The 22,319-nt window shown below is 35.7% G+C and overlaps 1 protein-coding gene and 1 non-coding gene across 5 annotated transcripts in view; one reads left to right on the top strand and one right to left on the bottom strand.

The window, feature by feature from the left end:
- DPYD (dihydropyrimidine dehydrogenase) overlaps nt 1-22,319 on the bottom strand; it is a 913,720-nt gene that overhangs the window by 709,512 nt on the left and 181,889 nt on the right. The window lies entirely within an intron of this gene.
- LOC145508028 (U6 spliceosomal RNA) lies at nt 2,674-2,780 on the top strand. The gene has a single exon (XR_014055297.1). It is a non-coding gene; the product is annotated as a U6 spliceosomal RNA (small nuclear RNA).

Genomic DNA, 22,319 nt, shown 5'->3' with positions numbered 1-22,319 from the left:
AGACAGCTAGTGGGAACCTGCTATACAGCACAGGGAGCTCAGCTCCGTGCTTTGTGGTGACCTAGAAGGGTGAGGTGGGGGAGGAGGAGGTCCAAGAGACAGAGGATATATGTATACATACAGCTGATTCACTTCGTTGTACAGCAGAAACTAATATAATATTGTAAAGCAACTATACCCCAATTTTAAACAAAGTCAATAGACACTAACTTTAAGAAAGGCCTGTGATTCCCAATTTTCTCTTCTAAAATCATAATAGTGTATGGTGAAGTCAGGGCTTGCCTCCAGGTTGTGAAAGCCAGATTGAGGACTCTTATCCAGGTCTGATGTTCTCCAAAGTCAAGACTGTGGGTATCATAATTTCATTTCTGCAGTAGTTTCCATAGTGATAGTCACAGCGAGAATCTGAGAAAGTTTCTGATACAATATAAAAAACCATATATGTTGTAGTCCTTCTTACACAATATACACCACACATGGCTGGTTTCAAGTGCAATCTAACAAAACTCCTTATCTGCTTTACAACATACCCAGCAATAATACTTACAGATCATGTAATCCTCTACAAAGCATTTTTTTATACTACATTACCTACAGAGATCACTAAGATTAATCTTCTCAATAAAAATACCAGATAGACAAAAGAAAACAATTAGAAACAACATAAAGATATCACAAACATAAGTTAAAACAGATAAAAATGTATTCAACATCTATAATCATTACCAGTCTAAAATAATTCTGTCACAATACAGCATTTGCAACATTATATATTAGACAGAAAGACTCCAGGTAAGACCAAAATTGCTCCATTAAAGATGTTGTCCAGTCCACTATTACTTCCCACTAGGTTTTGTATGGAGTGACTTAGACACTATTTCAGTCCTTGGCTGTTTAATGTCTAAGAGTCAATGATGACATCTCACAGGAAGAATATGGAGAAATTTCAGGAAATTAATGAATATGAGAGAAAAACAGATAAGAATATAAATGTTTAATCTTCTTAATTTAATTCATATCTTAAGGTGGACCAGGGTTTCAGGCAATAGCACTGCCTGGAAATGAACTAATGTGATGATGGTCTGATCATTATTAGAATATTTTGAAAAAAATTAGCCCAGAAGCCAAAGGATACAATGTTCAGATATAATACCTTGAACATGGTCATCAAAATTAGCTGCCTACAGCATATTATTTAAACTCTAAAAGCAGGAAAATAAAAAACTAAATACAAACCATATATATTTTTGTAAACACAGAAAATTTCATTGACTACACTTCTAATCAAATTCCTTATGATTATACAGTGAAAGTGACAAATAGATTCAAGGGATTAGCTCTGATAGACAGAGTGCCTGAAGAACTATGGAGAGAGGTTTGTGACATTGTACAGGAGGCAGTGATTAAGACCATCTCCAAGAAAAAGAAATGCAAAAAGGCAAAATGGTTGTCTGAGGAGGAATTACAAATAGATGAGAAAATAAGAGACATTAAAGGCAAAGGAGAAAAGGAAAGATATGCCCATTTGAATTCAGAGTCCAAAAAATAGCAAGGAGAGATAAGGAAGTCTTCCTTAGTGATCAATACAAAGAAATAGAGGGAATAATAGAATGGGGAAAGACTAGAGATCTACTCAAAAAAATTAGAGATACCAAGTGAACACGTCATGCAAAGTTGGGCACAATAAAAAACAGAAATAGTATGGACCTAACAGAAGCAAAAGATATTAAGAAGAGGTGGCAAAAATACACAGAAGAACTATACAAAAAAAAAGAAATTTTCATGACCCAATAACCATGATGGTGTGATCACTCACCTAGAACCAGACATCCTGGAGTCTGAAATCAAGTGGGTCTTAGGAAGCATCCTTATGAACAAAGCTAGTGGAGGTGATGGAATTCCAGTTGAGCTATTTCAAAACCTAAAAAATGATGCTGTTAAGGTGCTACACTCAATATGCCAGAAAATTTGGAAAACTCCACAATGGCCACAGGACTGGAAAAGGTCAGTTTTCATTCCAATCCCAAAGAAAAGCAATGCCAAATAATGTTCAAACTACCACACAATTGCACTCATCTCATACGCTATCAAAGTAACGCTCAAAATTCTCCAAGCCAGGTTTTAACAATACATGAACCAAGAACTTACAGATGTTCAAGCTGGTTTTAGAAAAGGCAGAGGAACCAGAGATCAAATTGCCAACATCTGTTGGATCATCAAAAAAGCAAGAGAGTTCTAGAAAAACACCGACTACTGCTTTATTGACTCTGCCAAACCCTTTGACTGTGTGGATCAAAATGAACTGAGGAAAATTCTTAAAGAGGTGGGAATACGAGATCACTTGACCTGCCTCCTGAGAAATCTGTATGCAGGTCAAGAAGCAACAGTTAGAACCAGACATTGAACAACAGACTGGTTCCAAATTAAGAAAGAAGTACGTCGAGTGAGGCTATCTATTGTCACCCTGCTTATTTAACTTCCATGCAGAGTACATCATGCAAAATGCCAGGATAGATGAAACACAAGCTAGAATCAAGTTTGCCAGGAGAAATAGCAATAACCTCAGATATGCAGATGACACCACCCTATGGAAGAAAGTGAAAAGGAACTGAAGAACCCCTTGATGAAACTGAAAGAGGACAGTCAAAAAGCTGGCTTAAAACTCAACATTCAGTGCTCACTTTGGCAGCACATACACTAAAATTGGAACGATACAGAGAAGATTAGCATGGCCTCTGCACAAGGATGACATGCAAATTTGGGAAGTGTTCCATATTTTTTGGACACCTTATCTTTGACAAAGGAGGCAAGAACATACAATGGAGAAAAGACAATATCTTTAAAAGTGGTGCTGGAAAAACTGGTCAACCACTTCTAAAGAATGAAACTAGAACACTTTCTAACACCATACACAAAAATAAACTCAAAATAGAATAAAGATCTAAATGTAAGACCAGAAGCTATAAAACTCCTAGAGGAAAACACAGGCAAAACACTCTCTGACATAAATCACAGCAGGATCCTTTATGACCCACCGCCCTGAGTAATGGAAATAAAAGCAGAAATAAACAAATTGGACCTAATTAAACTTAAAAGCTTTTGCACAATGAAGGAAACTATAAGCAAGGTGAAAAGACAGCTTTCAGAATGGGAGAAAATAATAGCAAACAAAGCAACTGACAAAGAATTAATCTCAAAAATATACAAGCAGCTCATGCAGCTCAATTCCAGAAAAATAAATGGCCCAATCAATAAATGGGCCAAAGAACTAAACAGACATTTCTCCAAAGAAGACATACAGATGGCTAACAAACACATGAAAAGATGCTCAACATCACTCATTATTAGAGAAATGAAAATCAAAACCACAATGAGGTACCATTTCACGCCGGTCAGAATGGCTGCTATCAAAAAGTCTACAAGCAATAAATGCTGGAGAGGGTGTGGAAAAAAGGAAACTCTTACACTGTTGGGGGAATGCAAACTAGTACAGCCACTAGGGAGAACAATGTGGAGATTACTTAAAAAACTGGAAATAGAACTGCCATGTGACCCAGCAATCCCACTGCTGGGCATACACACCGAGGAAACCAGCATTGAAAGAGACACATGTACCCCAATGTTCATCGCAGCACTGTTTACAATAGCTAGGACATGGAAGCAACCTAGATGTCCATCGGCAGATGAATGGATAAGAAAGGTGTGGTACATATACACAATGGAATATTACTCAGCTATTAAAAAGAATGCATTTGAATCAGTTCTAATGAGGTGGATGAAACTGGAGCCTATTATACTGAGTGAAGTAAATCAGAAATAAAAACACCAACACAGTATATTAATACATATACATGGAATTTAGAAAAATGGAAACGACGACCCTATGTACAGGACAGCAAAAGAGACATGGATATAAAGAACAGACTTTTGGACTCTGTGGGAGAAGGTGAAGGTGGGATGATTTGATAGAATAGCATTGAAACATGCATATTACCATATGTGAAATAGATGACCAGTCCAAGTTCAATGCATGAAACAGGACACTCAAAGCTGGTGCACTGGGATGATTCAGATGGATGGGATGGGGAGGAAGGTGGGAGGGGGATTTTGGACGGGGTGACATATGTACACCCATGGCTGATTCATATCAATGTATGGCAAAACCCACTACAATATTATAAAGTAATTAGCCTTCAATTAAAATAAATTAATTAATAAAAAAAAACCTCAACATTCAAAAACTAAATCATAGCATCTGGTCTCATCACTTCATGGCAAATAGAAGGGGAAACAATGGAAACAGTGAGAGACTTTATTTCCTTGGGCTCCAAAATCACTGCAGATGATGACTGCAGCCATGAAATTAAAAGATGCTTGCTTCTTGGAAGAAAAGCTGTGACAAATCTAGACAGCATATTAAAAAGCAGAGACATTACTTTGCCAACAAAGGTCCAGCTAGTCAAAGCTATGGTTTTTCCAGTAGTCATGTATGGATGTGAGAGTTGGACCATAAAGAAAGCTGAGTGCCAAAGAATTGATGCTTTTGAAGTATGGTGTTAGAGAAGACTCTTGAGAGTCCCTTGGACTGCAAGGATATCCAACCAGTCCATCATAAAGGAAACCAGTCCTGAATATTCATTGGAAGGACTGATGTTGAAGCTGAAACTCCAACACTTTGGCCACCGGATATGAAGAACTGACTCATTGGAAAAGACCCTGATGCTGGGAAAGACTGAAGGCAGGAGAAGAAGGGGATGACAGGATGAGGTTGGATGGCATTACCCACTCGATGGACATGAGTTTGGGTGGACTCCAGGAGTTGGTGATGGATAGGGAGGCCTGGTGTGCTGCAGTCCATGGATTCCAAAGAGTCGGAAATGACTGAGCGACTGACCTAACAATTCTAGTGAAGACTGTTACAACACTGACAATGCTGTCATACTTTGTCGCAAGCACCATTAAATTTAAGAAATTTAAATAAAGAATTTGAATGAAAGTAATAGAACTTAAATGTTTGTCTATGGAATCTTAACACATTATTGCCTTTGTTTTTTCATTCATTTCCTTCCTTCCCTTTTTTATCAGTCAACAAATTTCCAAAGAGCACTTGTTATTTGTTGAGGATTTGCAATTTGCTGGGTTCTGGAGTAAGCATGATGAGTAAGACTTGGGTTCTGCCCTCAAAAAGGTCACCGTGGAGAATTCAGACAAATGAGCATACGTTCTTAGATGACAAGAAGGTGTAGTAATGGAGAGGTGAGGGATGTATATAGTTGCCTCACTGTTCACTCCTCTAGCTTCAGTTCCCAGTAGAATGCTAAGAACACAATGAACAGATTTGTTTCTTTAGGATATGTGTGTGTGTGTATGTGTGTGTCGTGTGTGTGTGTGTGTGTGTGTGTGTACAGGTGTGTCTGAATAGTCAAAGCTATGATTTTTCCAGTAGTCATGTATGGACATGAAAGTTGGACCATAGAGAAGAATGAGTGCCAAAGAATTGATGCTGATGCTGTCAAACTGTGGTGCTGGAGAAGACTCTTGAGAGTTCCTTGGACAGCAAGGAAATCAAACCATTCAATCCTAAAGGAAATCAACCCTGAATATTCATCTGAAGGACCGATGCTGAAGCTGAAACTCCTATACTTTGGCCACCTAATTAGAAGAGCATTGGAAAAGACCCTGATGCTGGGAAACATTGACGGCAGGAGGAGAAGGGGGCGACAGAGGATGAGATGGTTGGATGGCATCGTCAACTCAACAGACATGAGTTCGAGGAAACTCCAGGAGAAAGTGAAGGACAGGAAAGCCTGGTGTGCTGTGGTCCATGGCGTCACAAACAGTTGGACACAACTTAGCGACTGAACAACAAATATGACAAGTAATACAAGGCTTATAAAAAATAAAGGAACTGAAAGTATTTGCTGCTTAGTATCTGGGCTTCCCCAGTGCTCACTGGTAAAGAACCTGTCTGTAGTGCAGGAGATGGGCACAGGCAATGAGGGTTTCATCCCTGTGTCAGGAAGATCCCCTGGAGAAGGGAAATGGCAACCCACTCCAGTCTTCTTTCCTGGAAGATCTCAGATCCCTGGGGTAACAAAAGAGTCAGACACAACTGGGCAACTAAATAAAAACAACAAATGAAAGTAGCATAGAGCTCTCTGCCCAATTACTTTTAGGTTCATCTTAGTCACAAACAGATCGTCTCTTTCTACTGATCTCTCTTCTTTTAACCACACACCAGCCAGTAGGTAGTCACCACAACACAATACAATACCATAAAAGAAAATATACTTTGATGGATTCGGGACTTAAATCTGGACTCTATCACTCACTAGCTTTGTGATCTTAGAAGAATTATTTAAATAGTTTGTGCCCTCAACTTCCTCACCTAACTTGCTAATTATAGGCTAGACACTATACCATTATAGGGAGGATTGCTTAAATGAATATATGTAAAACATTTAGGGCTTGCCACACAATAAAGGCTCAATGATACAAATGACTGTTGTAAATCATTATTGTCTAGGAACAATAGAGAATGAAATGGAATAAATGAGTACTTCTTTTCCACCGCTACCGAAAAGCAGGGTTATGATGAAACTGTAAAATAATGTCTACTACACAGGTTACTGCGGAAACAAAATAAGACAGTTATGAAGAGAACCAGCAACAACATCATGCTCATAAAAGTTGCCCAATAAATGATAATTTGAGGACATTTTAAAAAATATGAATATCTTCCAAACCAATTCAAGAAGAGTCTGTGGAATACAGAAGTGAACTGATATCATTCTGAATAGAAACAGAATGTGTAACCATGAGATTATATGAAATAAAATATGTAAGATGTAATTGTTATGTGCATCCATAAGTTTGATAATGAAAACAGCAGCCTCATAACAAAGCCAAACATAAACTGATCTCTACAGATATGCTATTAGCATGATGGGACAAACTCAGCAATGATTTCGCAGTCCGTACCTCATTTGTCCAAATGATCTCTTCTTTAGTTAAATATAAATAGCTTTAGTGAGACAGTTAGTAACCAGCTCTCTATTTGTGTAGTTAGTGTAGACAAATTTATATGTCTACAAAGAAAAAAGGCTTTGGAACCTAGGGTGGTGTGAGTGGGAAGGAAGGCAAATGAATCTTGCTTTGTCAAGGGAAGCACCTATGATAGAGGTATAACTTTTTGCTTCTATTATTTACTACATCTAAAATGGATACTTTTTCAATACATGAATGCATTTCATATGATGGGATATTTGAATTTTCTGCTTTAAGTAAACAGAAAATCTCATTTTTAAATATTTTTAGAAAATAATTTTTCTTATGTACTACCTTTTTATTCAAGCTGTGAAATGTCCCACCTCCTCCTTTCTTGATATTTTTTAAGGTGAATTTTTCAGAACAATCTCATGGAGAGGAAATTACTTCACAAGCTAGGAAAATATGAATCTGTTCTTTCAGTATAGCCAGTGTATAAATCCTTTTTTATTGAAGAGGTGTTGTAAAAGTTCTATATGTAAGATGACAGTACAGTATTGATTTTGATAAAGCTGGTACAAAATCAGTATCTTTAGGCAAACATGCCATATTCTTCTTATTTTTTTGCCTTTGCTCTTATGTTTCCTACAATATAAAATGCAGGACTCCTCATTCATGTTCCTCTTCCGGCAAATTCTTGAGCATTCTTCAGGATGAAGCTTAGGTATCTCTCCTCTTGAGAAGCCTCCCTCAACTACCTCATTTTCCCTTCTTAAAGGTAATTCATTTACTTCATACACCCACATTTTCATCTTTTACTAGATTTTTTAAACTGTATCCCCAAATAGCTGATAGGTCTCAGAAGACAAATTTTATTCATTCAAAAAACACTGAGCATCTGTAAGTCATGAGCAACTGATGGCTAGAAAAACAGACATAGACACTTCCTTAGGGTTAAACATAGATACCTGCATCTTAGAGTTAAACAAACATTTCACTCTAAAGATGAAGATGAATTATAATAGCATAGAACAATGGGATCGGGGGATCAGGGAATTCTTCCTGCCATCACAGGGATGAGTAGGAGTTACCCCCAAGCAAGGAGAAGAAGGGAGGAGGCAAAGGAAACAGATGTACAAATGCTAGGAGATGGCAGGAGGCTCAGAGGTTGAAGGCTTTGAAGGACCCTGGCGCCTGGAGCAGGAATTGATGGGGAGGGTGGCTGACAAGGGCTGAGAGACTACCGATTTAGCCTGGGACTTCCAGCAGCTAGCCATACCAGATGCTCAAAAATGTTTGCTGAATAAATAAATGAATAATAATAATAATAAAGATTATTCACTTGCTTGGTTTTTGAGGGTTTATGTTATTTGTATCTTGGGAAAATTAAAAATTTTACAAGGTAATTTACTTCACATTACTATGAACAGGAATATTTTTGCCTTGTTAAGACCTTCCCCTTTTTGTATATTTAAAAGTAATTTAGAGAACTATAATTCAGATTTTTTTTTTATAAATTTATTTATTTTAGTTGGGGGCTAATTACTTTACAATATTGTAATAGTTTTTGCCATACATTGACATGAATCAGCCATGGGTTTACATGTGTTCCCCTTCCTGGACCCCCCACCCACCTCCCTCCCCATCCCATCCCTCTGGGTCATCCCATTGCCCTGGCCCTGAGCCCTTGTCTCATGCATCGAACATGGAATGGTGTTCTGTTTCACATATGATAATATACATGTTTCAATGCTATTCTCCCAGAACGTCCCACCCTCACCTTCTCCCTCAGAGTCCATAAGACTGTTCTATGCATCTGTGTCTCTTATTCTGTCTCGCATATAGGGTTATCGTTACCATCTTTCAAATTCCATATATATGCATTAGTATATACTAATATACATATTAGTATATATATTATATATATGAAGTATACTAATGTATAATTATATATATATGAAGTTTACTAATGTATAATTATATATATATGAAGTATACTAATGTATAATTCAGATTTAAATACAGTATATAAAGTATTTATGATGCAGCTAACTTGAAAAACACACATCTTACATACATCTGCTTCCAGAGGAAATATTTATAATATTTACCAAGTTTCTCTGTGGATTCCAATAAGATGTAAATTGTACAATCTCTTTAGGAGAAAAATGATCCTCATTTTCCACATAGCCTTACCAAATGAATGCCTCAAAAGACAGCTTGGCACTAACCATTTCTTTTGTCTGCACTACTGGATTCCCATAATATGTACTGCCCAAGAAAAAGGAACACCTCTCCTTGATTGATGAATTCATTATAGACATTTCCCATCACAAAATGATTCAGTCATGAGGCAAAGACACCTAAAAATAAACTCTCAGAGAAGACAAATTCAAGAATCAAGAAGGAATTTCAATGTTCCTCTGCACTGAAAGAGCACTGGACAAAGAGGCCTTTCCAGTTCCTATCATGTTAGGAACAAATTATACAATCCTGATCCCGTCATTTAACTGGATTAGGTCTCTGTTTTCTTATGCTAAAGGCAAGGTTATATGATCAAGTGGTCTCTAAAGTGCTTTCTAACATAGGGCCATGGTCCGGTGTCCTACTCACATATTTCTCAAATATTATGAGATTATCAAAGGAAAATTCTTAAGAAAAAATATAAATACCACATTCAATTTTAGGAGTTGATAAAGAATCACCAAAATTTTAAACTATAAAGATTTTCTTTTTAATGAGAAAAAGTGAATCTTTCAATAAATGAAACAAAGTTTGAACCCAATAGTGAGACCTCTCCTAAAATTTCATTAGTAACATGGAAACCCTTATTTTAATGTGAAGAACTTGAAAGAAATCCAATTCATAGTAATAAAAATGGTAAAATATTTGACAACCTTCACCTGGTCCAAGATGTTCAGCTACATTAAGTGATGAGGATATAGAATGTTTCCAATTCCTTCACGCTGTGTTTCTTGGCAATCTGACTTAATTTTGAGCTAAAAAGTCATTAAGAAAGCCATTTAACTCCATTTTTAAATGTTACAAATTGACCTCCTCTACCTACACCTCAGCCAGAAATCCGCATTTATTTCTATCCTTATCATGCCATTTTAGCCTCCTGAACAGAAAACATCAAGCTCCTTTTTGAAAGTGTACTGGAATAAAACAGGGGCTGGAAAATATGGCCTATATCCTGTCACTGCTACTTGAAGGCTGTGGGTTTGGGTAATCCACCTAACCTCTCTATGTCTACCTTTTTTTCATCCAGAAAATGAGATAATATTTACCTTAGAATCATGAGAATTGAATAATGTATATGAAGAGCTGAAGCCCAAATATCTATTCAAAACAGACTTATATATTCACTTAAACATTCTGCTTGCTGGTGTTCCTACTCACCCAACACCTCCTTACCTGGTGCATGCCTCTTGGGGGTTAAGTCTTTTGGCTTGTATTTTGTTTATTGCTACCCAAGCTATAAGCCAGAATTACTGAATCATACAGATATTCACTTTTTGCTAAGTTGGTATTCAGAAATATTTCACTAACTTTCCTAAGGTCCTAGAACTCCAAAGATCTACTGACTACTCTTTAGGTCAGATTTTTTTGTTTCTGTCATCCTGTATCTCTCTGCCTCTAGAGTCTAGATTCCTTCTCCACCAGTATTCTGGTCTTCATCCTTTCCCTCGAACACCCAGCATAGAACCTTACTATTACTTACTGTCCAGAGTATAATTTATTTTCAATATGACTGGAGATCTCAAATCATACTATTATATTACAGTCATACTATTTTCCAACAACAGTCAAATGAAGTGCAGACTCTTGAAAACAATAATAGAAATAATACTATCTTAAAAGTCAAAAGGATCTGGGTTCGAATCCTGTCCCTTCCATTTACTAATGTAACAAGTCATAACTGTTGTGAGCCTCACCTCCTGAATCTATACAAGTGGATTTATAACGTTATTAGGAGGACCAGAAGAGATTAACTATCTACAGAGTCTACCTAAGTATTTGTAAAGTAGTAACTGCTTAATAAATGTTACTCCCCCATCTCCTTTAATACCTAACAACAACAGCATTCTCTAACATTCTTTGTTAACCAAGAAAGCAAAGATCAGTGCCCTTATGGTGACTATCTTTCTCTGTTTTTGTATTTGATTAAACTTATTTACACAGCTGTCTCCCCCTGTGAGTCTGTAAAACTTTCCGATTAGTGCCCACCTTTATTCCTCTCTGCATCCCTCTAATACCTAGCACAGTGCCCAGCAAGTAGCAGAGGCTTAATATTAAACGTTAGATAAATAAATTAATGTAGTTACCATCTCATTTATCTCCCACTCATGCCCTAATGCGCACTTGCATGTAACTAATGTGCACTTGCATGTCACCAATGCTTTTTAAAACTTCCCTGTATGAACTTCTTAAAGATAACATCCAATAACATATTCTGTTCCCTAGGCTACTTCTCACACATGGTAGGAGCTCAAACTTGTTAATCTGACTTAAGTAATCTTACCAATAAATTAAAAGTATTTTTCACAGCAGTGCCCTGCCATGCTAAGTTGCTTCAATCATGTTCAATCCTTTGCAACCCGATGGACTGCAGACCACCAAGCTCCTCTGTCCATGGACTTTTCCAGACAAGAATACTGGAGTGGGTTGCCATGCCCTCCTCCAGGGGATCTTCCCAACCAAGGAATCAAATCTTCATCTCTTACGTCTCCTGCATTGGCAGGCATGTTCTTTACCACTAGCACCACCTAGGAAGCCATTTCCCAGCAGTAGAATGCATAATAAAAAGATAATGCGTTTTTTAAATTATTATGATTTATTAACTTGATTATTTTGATTTATGCCAGAGAACTTGAAATGAGGATTTTAAAATTCATATAGGATATTAAGATTCTCAATATTCATTCAAACATTTATTATGATTCTTCTGAAAGTCAAGCTTCATACAACCTAATTAGCATGCACTTATTGTGTGTGAAAACATCTTCAAGTATTTTTTTTTCCAATCAGTTCATAATTGCTTGTACTAATAGCTACTACATATTTTATTAATTTAGAATTGACATAATCTATCATTATATTTAAAAAATAAGAGAACATTGCTGACAATCTGTTGAGGTAAGAAGGAAAGCATGAGAAAGAAGAGAGAAAAGGAGAATAGGAAACTGAAAGAAAGAGGTGACAGTATTGAGAAAAAAGGGGAAAAAAGAACAGAATAAAAAGGGAAAAGTTGATGGGGTGAAAAAGGAAACAATGAAATGAGGAGGAGTACAGAAATGAAAATGCAAAAAAAAAGAAAACAGAACAAAGAGTATAGAAAGGGAAAAATTCTTAGATGCATATGATATTTATTCTATCCATATGCATAAAATTCTAGCATTATGAAATTAGACTATAGTATAAGATAAAATGACTCAGATGTCTCAAAATATCTTTTAACTATTTAGCACATTTCCAGCCCAGAAATTGTCGTGCAGTTCCAAAACACTTAAATATGAGATCTGAATTTAGATCACAGTCATCTGTTTTGGTTTAGCATAAAGGTGACATTACATATACATTACATGTTCACATTAATAACAGTACATACTTTCCACCATTTGTCATGTAGCTTCAAGCCAAATAATAAACTTAACTTTATGTCTTTACACAAAATTATCTATCAATTTGTATTTTCATATATTAGGATAAAAGAAATAAACCAGTTTCTATTCATAATTAACCTACACTTTATAATAATTATAAAACTCTAGGAATAAGACTGGTTTCCCTAAGAATAAATATTTATAGTACTTTATTGTCACTTACAATGCTGACTTCTGAATAGCTTCTCATATTTTGTGTATAAGATTTATTTTATCATTTTCTCCTTCTTGAAAGTGATATTAATTCTAATACATGTTGCAGCTCTCATGCTTTGCACAATGCCCAATAATTTATATACATTCAACAAGTGTTTGTTGAATTAATTAATTAATTAATTAATATACCAATGAAATGTTATGGCTTATGTATACTTTCATTCCTGTGTGAACTAATCTTTTCGTGTTTGACACAATATACCTATCCACTTCCTTCATTCTAAACTACCTATTATACCAAGCTAATCTTTCTTTATTTTTTAATATTATTGATTTTTTAATGCCATGCAGCATGCAGGATATTATTTCCCTGACCAGCGATCAAACCTGTACCCCCTGCAATGGAAGCACGGAGTCCTAACCACTAGGCCACCAGGGAATTCCTTAATCTTCTTTAAATATTTATTTCATGATGATATTCTCCCACCTCAAAACATTAAAAAGTCTCACCCTTTCTGAGGCTTAAAAGTTTAAATGCCTTGAGCTTGCTACCATTCAATGATAGATTTAAATGTTAACTTTACTCTCACGAGATTCTTAGCTTTTTGTTTCAAGTATGTTACACTATCATAAACTTTTTGAGGGAGATTGTTATAGAGTTTGAGGGAAGGGAATGTTTTGCACTTTATGTTTCAAATTGTTTGAATATTTAACGTGTGTCAGCAAAATGTATAGAGTTGTTTAATACATTTTATGGGCTATGGCTACAGACAGGCTATTAGACCATCTCAAGATCACTATACTCAATAGTCATTACACGATTAGGAAGGACATCTGAGAAATTCAGGTGCAAGCTCAGAGGACACAGAATCAGCTGTGGAAGACAAGCACCTGTGGCAGGTAATACCACACATCCACTCAAGAATTTCCAAGTTCTGTCTCCAGTCAACAGCTCACACCTCTCGGGCAGGCTTAGAACACAAGCAGGGGAGTACCTGGTAGCCTTACTCCTAAGGAGATAGCAACAACTGGTGAAAAAGATGGCAGATCAATCAAACCTACTACAAATATACAGGACCCTCTATCCGACCTATAGTCTAGTAAGCAATAACATATGAACATTGTTCTAAACCAATGAGCTGGGGGTGGCTTTTTATGTGACAATAGCTAATTGATAAGAAAACTGTGCCTGGAAGCTCAGTATTAATAATATTACAACAGAAACCTAAAATATATGGTACTTGATCTACAATGAGGTGGTAGTCAGAGGCTGAAAGTTCTTACAAAAGATAGAAAAATGCAAGAAAATTATTACTAAAAATTGAAAAAGTGTTGAAATTATTATGGATGTTGGAAAAAATGGTGATGTGTTTTGCAGCAATAAATGTAAAACTTTGGCCTATGGTAAATTTCAAGTGAGATAATAAATACCTAATGAATTTATGGACCTTGGCAATATGACTTTTCAGGTGTTATATTCACAATGTCCATTGGTCTTACTACATATGATAAGGTACGTTAATAAAGAGAGAATCAAGAACGTACTTGTCCATTTGCAAGTCAATTTTAGAGCGAATATAGAAAGTCTAGGGTAACTATATTGGAAAGTAAAATTGTTTCTCATCTCTAGTCTTTACAGCTGGCAAAAGATTTTCAAAGTGAATGATGCCCAAGGACTACAATCAAGTCAAGGCTATGATTGCAAGGCCCTTTGTTAAGAACTCTAAAAGAATTATGTGAAGTCTAGTGGGGAGAGAGGCAATGAGGACATGGGCTTCTAGAAATCTTTAAGTTGTGGTCTCACAGATGCCAAATCAAAAAAAAAAACAAAACAAAACTGGAAAATAAAGTGTATAAAGAGAAGCATTTCTGGAAACACAACTGTGGTTTGGGTTTTGCAGTGGACAGTAAACTATACCAGACCCAGAGAAAGCCCACAAAAGTTTATAGTAAGTTTCATAGGTAAAAGAGCCACCAGCCAGTAATAAAAGAGATTTAAATTGTTCAAACTGCAAAACACCTCTGGGGCTCCAACTTTCTATGAGCAGGAATAAGTTTAAGAAAACTTCTCTGGTGCCAAAATGAACATGAAAAGTGTTGCTTCAAAAGTAGCCAAGAAAAGCAACAGATTAGGAAGGATATCACCACAGGCAGAGCAAAAACCCCACAGCAGGCCATGGGGAACAATGACCTGGGAAGTTACTGTCAGAGGAACAGTCAGGACCTAATTAAGGAACATGTCCTCTTTTTTTGGAGTTGAGGGACAGGATAATATTTTTCCAGCATGGTTTCAGAATTACTATGGACCAGTGACTGCTTGGTGCCTCTCATTTTCCCCCTTTTTGGAGCTACATTCAAGGAAACACATCAGAAATTTATGCAGTTTACAAGACCCTGGAATTAACATGAAGCTAAAACTGGATGAGATTTCTGAAGGTGCTAAGTTGGAATGAAGAAATTTTGCTTTTGGGAGAGACATGTGTAACTGAAGCCAGGAGTGGTCTATAAAAGACCGGTGAAAAATGGGCCCATTTCTACACCCCTTCCCATATCTACACACTTTGCAACATGACTTTGTAGCCCCTCTCACCAAAAAGTAGAGTCTATTTCCAAACTCCTTGATTTTAACCTGATAGTGATACCTTGGCCAAAAGAATGTGGCAAACGGTGTACCAGTTCTAAACCTAGGCCTCAAGAGATCCTCCTATGTTTAAAAGTTCTAGATTCTGTAATGTCAAGAGACATATGATGTACAGTTTTTTTTTTAAATGCTTTGTGTCTATCTGTGTGTTAAACATCATTAATTTAAAAATTCACTATAATATAGCTACAGGATTGGGAAGCATAAAACATACTTTTACCCTGAGTGTGCTCTTATAAGCATTTATTTAAATGTTAGCTGATTCTAAATGCTTTTCCTATGTACTTTGATGCTTCAATCGGGAAAGAATCTGCCTGCAAGGCAGGAGACCCGGTTCAATCCCTAGGTGGGAAAGATCCCCTAGAGAAGGGAATGGCAAACCCTTGCCAGGAGAACTCCATGGACAGAGGAGCTTGGTGGGCTACAGTCCATGTGGTTGCCAAGAGTTGGATACCACTGAGCAACTAACACTTTCATGCAAGCATTGCCAAACATAATTCTATAGGCAAGAACTTCTCCATAAATCATAGATCGAAAGTAAAAGAAACTCACTCATCCTTTTTATTGTCATTTTAGAAGACACATTAAGATCTGTGATGATAACATAAAAATTTCAAGTATCTTTTCACATTCAAATTTAGTCATTTCTTTGTAGTTTAGATAGTTGACTGGTTATTTCATAGTCATGTGAAAATAAGAATATTTTAATTACAAAAACTAAATTCCTACTACGAGACAGATAAATATTCAACATTTTTGGCTGTAAGTAAAATTAACTTTTATGCCCGTAGGACTCCCCAAATCACAAGTATTTGTTTTAAAACTCATCTTTTTCTAAAAAGGAAAAGTCCATATCAGTCTACCACTTATCAAAGATTAAATAAAGGGCTCTTTCCAAATTTTTTTCAAAGAAATTTCACAAAATACAATCTATTTTAGCAAGATATATTTATCAAGATATGATAAATATTAATATTTATTATACTAGAGTAATTAAAAGATAAGAAATAAAATACTTATATTAACCATGATATGTCACATAATTTTGCTAAATAAAAAATAAAGAGCATTAGATCTGAAATATGAAAACTCTATTCAGTTTTTCATATAAAATTACAAAAAAGCAGCATTTGCTAGATTGTAACTAACAAGAATTTCTGTAGCCATTCATCTTTCTACAGACAGAATGTCCCAGATTCTTACAAATTAAGTAGAAATTACTGGTCTTGCCTTGATTTCCATTTATTAGCACTATTCTGCAGGAAGGAAAAGGACTTTTTGGAAAAATGAAGCACTCTCCATATAATTTTCAAGCTCAAAGAATACAAGAGCTGGATACAATTCCACAAATTTTTTTAAAGCAATAGAACATCAAGTTTCAAACAAGTCATCATAGAGTTTTTTTTCCAACCTTAAAAAAAAAAACTTTCACCAACATTCTTCAAGGATAAGAATAATCTCTATCATGTTCTTTTTTTTTTTTTGAGTTAAAAAAGAACATTTAACATATCATGTTGGAAAACATTTGTCACTGAGGAATAATGTGTTCCTTTTAAACAATTATGAGACTATGACTGTTAAATCATTACATTTTTATAAAAGATAACACTGTCAAAGTGTAGGACAAGACCACAAGACTACTCTCAATATATCCTGTGAAAATATCTGAAAGTCAAATGTATATTTAGAAATATTTCTTAGCTGTTAAAATATAAATGCACATATTTTCAAACTTCTAATACATATTAGCTGCTTATTCCACATGGGACAACAACCTTAAAATATTCAAACATTCTTTTTTCTCCATATTAAAAAGAATAGTATGTCTGAATAAATGAAGCAGAAAATAATAGACATTAGGAAGAAGTTTTCATCCCTTAACTTTAAACTCTCAATTTTGAGTGGGACTGGAGATTGGGGAAAATAAAGGAATAAATCAGTAAACAAATTAATCATCAATATGATTTGAGTTCCTGATAAATGTGTGAAACAAAACACACACCAAAAAATAAAGATTGATTAATAGGAGTGAGGATCATTTAGATTAGATACTTGAGGCTTCCCTTAAGACACAATACTTGAACTAAGCCCAAATTATATTAAAATGCCAGCTATAACCTAGATGTCCATCGACTGATGAATGGAAAAGAAAGATGTGGTACATATCTACAATAGAATATCATTCAGCCATAAAAAAGAATGAATTTGAGTCAGTCTTAGTGAGGTAGATTAACCTAGAACCTGTATACACAGTGAAGTAAGTTAGAAAGAGAAAAACAAATATAACAAATGCATATATATGGAATCTAGAAAAATGATACTGATGAACCTATTTGCAGGGAAAGTAAGAAAACATGTAGAGAATGGATTTGTAGACCCAGTGGTGGAGGGAGAGAGTCAAACAAATGGAGAAAGTAGCGTCAACATATATATATACTATCAAGTGTAAGATGGATAGCTGGTGGGAAGTTGTGGTATAGCACAGAGAGCCCAGTCTGAGCTCTGTGATGATCTGGAGGGATGGGATGGGGAGGGGAGGGAGGCTAAGGAGGGAGCGGATATATGTATAATTATGGCTGATTTGCATTGTTGTATAGCAGAAACCAACACAACATTGTGAAAAAATTTTAATTAAAAAAAACATGCCAGCTATCAGAAGATCCAGGAGGAAGAGTATTTTCGCAGTAGTCTCTATAAAAAGAAAGGATCACTGCTCATTAACATATTCATACTGTACTTCAGTACAGAACTAAACTAACTAAACACAAATTGCAGTTGCCCAAATTTAGAGATTACATTACCCAAGTTGCTTTACATGAACACTATTATCAGCATAACTCTATATTCCCAACAGCTGATTATTAAAAATCTATTAGTTAATGAAAACACAATTTTTGTAAGGGCAAATCTGAGTATGTATATTGATTTTAGTTATAAGGAAAAGATAAAATTTTATGATTTACGTTATATAAATAAGGAAATATTCTATATATTTAATAAACTAGCTCAAGAATAAAAATTTTTAAAAACTTTTGTTAAAACTTCTGCATGTATTTTTTCCATGAGTACCCAAAATTTCCAAATTAAGAGATATATGTATGCATAATTAATATTGTCCATGTGAATGAGAAAATACCCACTTGAATAAAAAGCATCTCTGTGTTCATTATAGCATTATTTACAATTGACAAAATGTGGAATCAACAAAAATGTCCATTGATAGATGAAAGGAAATCAGTCCTGAATATTCATTGGAAGGACTGATGCTGAAGCTGAAACTCCAATACTTTGGCCACCTGATGGGAAGAACCGACTCATTGGAAAAGACTCTGACGCTGGGAAAGATTGAAGGTAAGAGGAGAAGGGGATGACAGAAGACAAGAGGGTTGGATGGCATCACCGACTCGATGGACATGAGTTTGAGCAAGCTCTGGGAGTTGGTGATGGACAGGGAAGCCTGGAGTGCTGCAGTCCATGAAGTCACAAAGAACCGGACATGACTGAACTGACTGAACTGACTGACTGAACTGAACTGAGATAAAAGGATAAAGATGTGGTATATAGTTATTATGTTGTTGTCTAGTTGCTAAGTGGTGTCTGACTCTGTGTGACCCTATGGACTGTAGGCCACTAGGCTCCTCTGTCCATGGGATTTCCCAGGCAAGAATATTGGAGTGGGTTGCCATTTCCTTCTCTAGGGGATTCTCCTGACCCAAGGATCAATCCCGCATCTTCTACACCGGCAGGCAGATTCTTTACTGCTGAAAAATTACCCAGACAGAAGAAAGAATGGAATCTTGCCATTTGCGACAACACAGAAGCATCTAGAGTGTATTATATTAAGTGAAAGAAGTCAGAGAGAGAAAGACAAACACTGTGTGGTCTCACATGTGAGATCTAAAATACAAAACAAATTAACAAACAAAACAAAACAGAAACAGACTCATAGAGAATAACCTGGTGGTCACCAGAGGGGAGCCAGGTGGGGGGGGAGGGTTGCTGAAATAGATGAGGGGATTACAAGGTACAAACTTCCAGTTATAAAATAAATAATACACGAGGATATAAAATACATCATAAGGAACACAGGCAATACTTTTGTATGGTGATAGATGATTACTAGACTCACAGGAATGATCATTTCATAATATATTTAATGTAAAATCACTATGTTGCACACCTGAAACTAATATGATATTATATGGCAAATGCAGTTCAATTTGAAAAAAAAGATAACTGTAAGTGACTAACACCTTGCACGGTAACATATTATTTTGAGTACCTAGAAAACACACTAAATTTGCATGAGAGCTCTTTGATACAGGCTCTTTTTAGTCTGACTAGGTAATAACCATTTCTATTTTATTAAACTGGGAATTCCAAACATATCTTGATAAATGTTAGATCATTTTAGACAATGATATGAAATACATTAGATATGATATCCAAAATTTCAAAGTTAATAATTTATTTACTGCACAAGTCTCATTCAGATATTTTATTTTTATATTTATTTATTATATATTTAAAATTATAATCTAAAATATAAACATGTATGTGCACACACATATACATCTAAACAAATAGGATGTATTTGTGTATATGTAGATAAAATAGACAATAGCACTATAAATACTACAAATTGGCAATTGTGAAAAATACAAATGGTCATCCATTGGACATATTTTAAAATGCTTAAACTTATTTTTATCCAAAAATTTGTAGTTCAATAAAAATCTAATTGGCAAATATTAAAATGTATCCAATTTTGGAAGTAAATGGGATATAGATGTATCAATAATATATCAGTAGCTATCAAGTTTAAAGAAATATTTGACATTTATATAAAAAACCCTCCTGATATTTTTACTTAGAGGTTCACCTCTAGGAATATAGCCTGTAGAGACACTCATATATGTACAGAGCCATGTGCATATAAATTTATTTCAAATGAGTTAAGGAGAATGAATTAATGTAAGAAACACTTTGTGTCTAAACAGCACTAATTTTGCTACAAGTAAAACTACAAGTTCTAAAGTAAAATCTAAAATTATTGTATGATTTTGAAAATAAATATTTTCCCCTTATATTTGATTAAAGTAGTTAGATACATGCAATAGTCTCCTTTAAAACTAGCTATGTGTGCCATCTCTGGAGGAGGAAATAGCACCTTCTCCAGTGTTCTTGCCTGAAAAATCCTTTGTGCAGGGGATGGGCCAGAGTCCACAGCGTCACAAAGAGTCAGATAAGACTGAGCAACTGAACACGCACACACCATGCATGTATGCTATATGTGGCCACTAAGAGTACTTCTAATTTCCCTTATCAAATAAGCAGGCAGTACATTACCTATAAAAGATTTTTTTAAATAGTAACAATAACGTTCATACCTAGTGGATAAGGAAAGATAAGTGACTGCTATTTTAAACTGGATAAGTTACATGCTTGATGACATAGTCTAAAGACTTTTAGCACCATTCTTCAGGCTTCCCTTCAGCTCAGCTGGTAAAAAAAAAAAAAAAAAAAAAATCCTCCTGCAATGTGGGAGACGTGGGTTTGATCCCTGGGTTGGGAAGATCCCCTGGAGAAGGGAAAGGCTACCTGCTCCAGTATTCTCGGCCTGGAAGATTCCGTGGACTATATAGTCAAAAGGGTCGCAAAGAATCAGACATGACTGAGCGACTTTCATTTAGTTTTACCTAAAAACATACTTTGTGATATTATAAAATACTATCTGCTACATGGTCCTTTCTTACCCTCAATTACTTTCTATTATTTTTAATAAGGGAAAGTCAATAAAATCAAATAAATAGAAAAGTAAATAATGGTAATTATTTTTAGTATCTTTCTTGTATTCTTCATACCACTATATTAAAAATAAGTGATAAACATTTATTTATTAATGTGTTCTCAGTCTCTCTACCCAATGAAGTTCTTTCTATTATTTTCGCTTCTCTCAGTATCTCTCCCATTTCCTCACTGTCATCAAAAATATAAAGAAAATGGGGAAAATAAGAGAAGATCATTTCAAGGACCCTCTATATCTAATAAATATTTCTTGAGTGTCTTCTCCATGTTTCCAAGGCATTATGCAAAGTCTGGGGAAACAGTAGAGGACATGATGAATCTATGTTTGACCTTATATAATTCAAAAATTATACTCCCTATCTTTCTTTTATTAGAAGATAAGGCATTCATCCAGGTTCAGTTCAGTTCAGTCACTCAGAACGTGTCCGACTCTTTGGAACCCCATGGACTGCAGCAAGCCAGACCTCCCTGTCCAACACCAACTCCCAGAGTTTACTCAAACTCATATCCATTGAGTCGGTGATGCCATCCAACCATCTGATTCTCTATTGTGCCCTTCTCTTCCCAACTTCAATCTTTCCCAGCACCAGGGTTTTTTCAAATGACTCAATTCTTCGCACCAGGTGGCCCAAGTATTGGAGTTTCAGCTTCAGCATCAGTCCTTCCAATGAATATTCAGGACTGATTTCCTTTAGGATGGACTGGTTGGATCTCCTTGCAGTCCATGGGACTCTCAAGAGTCTTCTCCAACACCATACATCAAAAGCATCAATTCTTCGGTGCTCAGCTTTCTTTACAGTCCAACTCTCACATCCATACATGACCCCTGGAAAAAACATAGGCTTGACTAGATGAACCTTTGTTGACAAAGTAATGTCTCTGCTTTTTAATATGCTGTCTAGGTTGGTCATAACTTTCCTACCAAGGAGTAAGCTTCTTTTAATTTCATGGCTGCAGTCACCATCGGCAGTGATTTTGGAGTCCAAAAATATCAAGTCTGTCACTGTTTCCATTGTTTCCCCATCTATTTGCCACGAAGTGATGGGACTGGATGCCATGAT

This window comes from Giraffa tippelskirchi, chromosome 5 (assembly GCF_054371585.1).
Source record: "Giraffa tippelskirchi isolate mGirTip1 chromosome 5, T2T-mGirTip1v1.2.pri, whole genome shotgun sequence".
Taxonomy (NCBI): Eukaryota; Metazoa; Chordata; class Mammalia; order Artiodactyla; family Giraffidae; genus Giraffa; species Giraffa tippelskirchi.
This window is presented reverse-complemented; position numbering and strand designations above follow the sequence as displayed.